The sequence below is a fragment of the Muscardinus avellanarius genome, assembly GCF_963383645.1.
Source record: "Muscardinus avellanarius genome assembly, chromosome: 1".
Taxonomy (NCBI): domain Eukaryota; kingdom Metazoa; phylum Chordata; class Mammalia; order Rodentia; family Gliridae; genus Muscardinus; species Muscardinus avellanarius.
Genome location: NC_137786.1, coordinates 117,923,007 through 117,926,897, shown reverse-complemented (window position 1 = coordinate 117,926,897; position 3,891 = coordinate 117,923,007).

The following is a 3,891-nucleotide window of genomic DNA, read 5'->3' as shown; positions in this document are numbered from 1 at the left end:
GAGGGAAGGGGAGCGATCAAAGTGGCAGGAGGACATAAAAGGGTGCTGTGGCGGAGTACAGGAGGCTGCTCCTGTCAATAGGAAGTGCTGGGGCAGGAGTTGATGGGGAGAGAGGAGGACCAGGGGGAAGTGGGTAATGGAAGCAGGTAAGCAAGAAGCACTGGTGTAAAACTGGTGGATGCGACTGGCTCCACTCTGTTTTCAAAACTTTTGATAGTGGGAATGAAAGAGGGGCAGGGAAACTGTGAGGCTTTGGGATAAGTAAGGGCTTTTTTTTTTTTTTCTTCAGTACTGAGGATCGAACAGGGCAATCCCGTTACACCTCTGGTCCTATTTTTTATTCTTTATTTTGAAACAAGGTCTCTTTCACTAAGTTGCAGAGGGCCTCACTAAATAGCTGAGGCTGACTGTGAACCTGCGATCCTTCTGTCTCAGCTTCCCAAGTACTGGGATTACAAGCGTGCGCCACCATACCTGGCTAAGTAAGGGCTTTCATAAGGAAGGTCAGCTGGGTAAATGCTGAGATGCCAACCCAGATAGAAGGCAGGGAGAAGCCAGAGAAGGAGATAGAGTTGGAGGAGCACAGCACTGGGGGAAAGAGGGGTTGCATCCACAGCACTGTCTGAAAAGGAGGAGGAAGGAAACAGTGAGTTGTTGAGGTAGGAAAAGAAGAATTTGAAATTGCTGAGACAGAAAACATCTTAATGAAGCAGGCAATAGATCCCTCAGCTGCGAGGGTGAGCTAGGCAGAGTCTGGAGACTGAGAGGTGATCAAGTCTCCAGGCAACGGGTTGATTGATCAGTTGAAGATGAATGAGAGTAGTAATTAGCATCAACAGACCCAACCAAGAGTCATTTGAGAGGAGGATCCAGTTCAAAAGACATCAGAATCCTTTCCCCCTGATACTTGGCAACCACCTTTAAAGGCTATGGAGTGGTGAAATGAGACCTGATAAGCTCAAGGCACTGAGGCCTCCTGGACTGGTGGTGAGTATGTGACATGGTAGATCATGTCAAGTTCAACAGACATAATAGAAAAGGAGACCAGAGAGTTACAGAGTGACTGGTGGTGAAAAGAAGAAGAAAGTTCAAGGGTCATAGGCAACTGAGGATAGGTGGAGAAAGGGCAGGAGGGGATGGTGGGAGAGGGTAGTTTGGGGGCTGGCATATTTATTCACTTATTATTTAGTGGTGATGGGGGTTGAACCCAGGGATGTTCTTCCTCTGAGGCCTAAGCTACACCCCTAGCCCTTCTTTTTAAATTTGTCATTTGAAATAGGGTCTTGCTAAGTTTTTGAGGCTGGCCTTGAACCTGTCATCCTCCTGCATCAGCTCTCAAGCACTGGGTTGACAGGCATGGGCCACCGCACCAGCTTGGGGATTGGCGTCTTTCATATGGAGCCATGTTGAGGGACAAGCAAGCCTGTGTTGTGCAGTTCTTGTTAAGTGACTTAACTGCACTGACGGAGCAGGCACGGGAAAGGATTAGGATATGTAAGTTTTAGATTTATACACTTCTGTACAAATTTGAATCAGTGTTCCATGAGTAACTATTACTTCCAGAATTTTATTTCATTTTGCTATTTTTTACATTTGCTGGTTTATTATAAAGGATATTACTAAGGAGAGGGATGAAACCTTGAGTTCATTTCCCAGCACTGGAAAAAAAAAGTGTTTAGCAAGGTGTGGTAGCACATGGCTTAATCCCATTACTTTTGGGAGGCTGAGAGAGGAGGGTCACAAGATTGAGGTCAGCCTCAGCAACCTAGCAAAATCCTTATCAACTTCAACTTCATGAACCCTGTTTCAAAAGCAAAAGATAGAGAGGGCTGGGGGTATAGCTCAGAAGCAGGATGTCCCTGGGTTCAATCCCCAGTAACACACACACACACACACACACACACACACACACACACACACACTACAAAGTAGAGGGATGAAGAGATGCAGAGGGCAAGAAATGGGACAAGGGGGCACAGTTTCCATGCAAAACTAAAAACACCACCACCAACAATAAAAGCAAAACAAAGTTATGGTATTCGAAGGGACAAAAACAGAGGGAGAAACTTCAGGGTCACACCTTGGTCAGTAAGTCAGCAATTATTATTATTATTATTATTATTACTATTATTTTGTGGTACTGGGGATTGAACCCAGGGGCACTCTACCATCCTATCTCTGAGCTACACCCCCAGCCTGGTTTAATTTTTTTATGTCAAAATAGGGTCTCACTAAGTTTCCAAGGGTCGTTCTGCTGTGATCCTCCTCTCTCAGCCTCCCAAATACTGGGATTTCAAGCATGCACCACCACACCTGGCTGACGATTCTTTGCAGAACTCACTACTTGTTCTAGATTAGACTGAAAGTTGAGATTCAAGTCTCTGAAAACAAACAGGAAAGGAAAGGAACATTTGAAGCCAGGATATCATTGCCAGCAAGGGTGGCTGGCACCCCACTGCTGATGGTGGAGACCAGGAGCGAGAACTGCCATTTTGTTGAAGAAAGACGGTGATTACAAGGCAGTGGGGAGAGAACCCCAGAGAGGATGCAAAAGGTGACAGGGTGACTTGCAACGATGGCCACAACATAGCAGTAGGTGGCAAGGGTAATGGATGCTCCTCTTCTGGGATGTAGAGGGAATGGAGCCTCCTTTGAGAGGATGACAAGGACTTTTGTTGCTAAGAGCTGGGGCACAGGGTAAAAGAAAGCTCAATGAATAGAAGTAAAGGACCCAAAGTCAAAACTTTTGGGGGAACTTTGTTCATAAAAGGGAAAAACAGAGTTCTAATAGCATCACAGTCCCTCTGCAATTGGCAATTTATGAAGCACAAATAAAACCCAAATAAATGCTTTATTGGCAATCCCAAAGGGCCCTGAAGGCCTTCAGAATGGAATCAACTCTCTGAGGGAGGAGAGATGCCTCTTGTGTTTGTGCAGAAAGGAAGAGCCTTGCCCTTGGCCCTGTGTTTGTGTGTAGCTGAAGAGGAGACCAGGAGAAAGGCAGCTTTGCTTCTTTAAATATCACCTCTCCCGGTCTGCTGCCCTGGTCTTCACATCCTCAGGGTCCTGGTGACAGCAGACAAGAGGATTCCAGCATATTGCTGAGGCTGACCAAGTAGAGGGTGATTTTGAGTTTTTAGATTAAATGAATAGTCAGATGTAATGGTGCATGCCTGTAATCCTAATACTTGGGAGGCTGAGACAGAAGGACTGCAGACTCAAGGCCAGCCTCAGCAACTTAGCGTGACAGTTAATTTGGGTCCACCACAGGGTTTTCATCCTGGACAATCACTTAAACATATTTATTTGGTACCTAGTACATAAATGGCAGTGGGTCATTGCTATGGCTAACACTAAAGAAAGGTAAAGAAGCCAGGCGTGGAGGCACACACCTGTAATCCTAGTACTTGGGAGGCTGAGAAAGAAGAATTATAGGTTTGAGGACAGCCTCAGCAACTTAGCAAGACCCCATTTCAAAATAAAAAGGACTGGGGGTACAGGTCAGATGTAGAATGCTACCAAACAAACAAAGAAAAGAAAAGAAAAGATAAAGAATACTCTTTGTCCTCATGGATCTTATAATGTACCTAGGCAAACAAAAGTATCACACTATATCATACCATACTCTGAAGGATATATCATATCCTTCATTGGCTAGGCATAGTGGTGCATGCCTGTAATCACCATACTTGGAAGGCTGTGACAGGAAGATCACAGACAGGTTCTAGGCCAGCTTCAACAATTTAGTGAGGCCTTCAGAAATTTAGTGAGATCCTGTTTCAAAATAAAAAACTACAATAAGGCTAGGGGTACAGCTCAGAGTTAGAATGCCCCTTGGTTCAATTCCCAGTTTCCTCCAAATTCTTTAATGGCTCTCTAGTTATCTCCTTG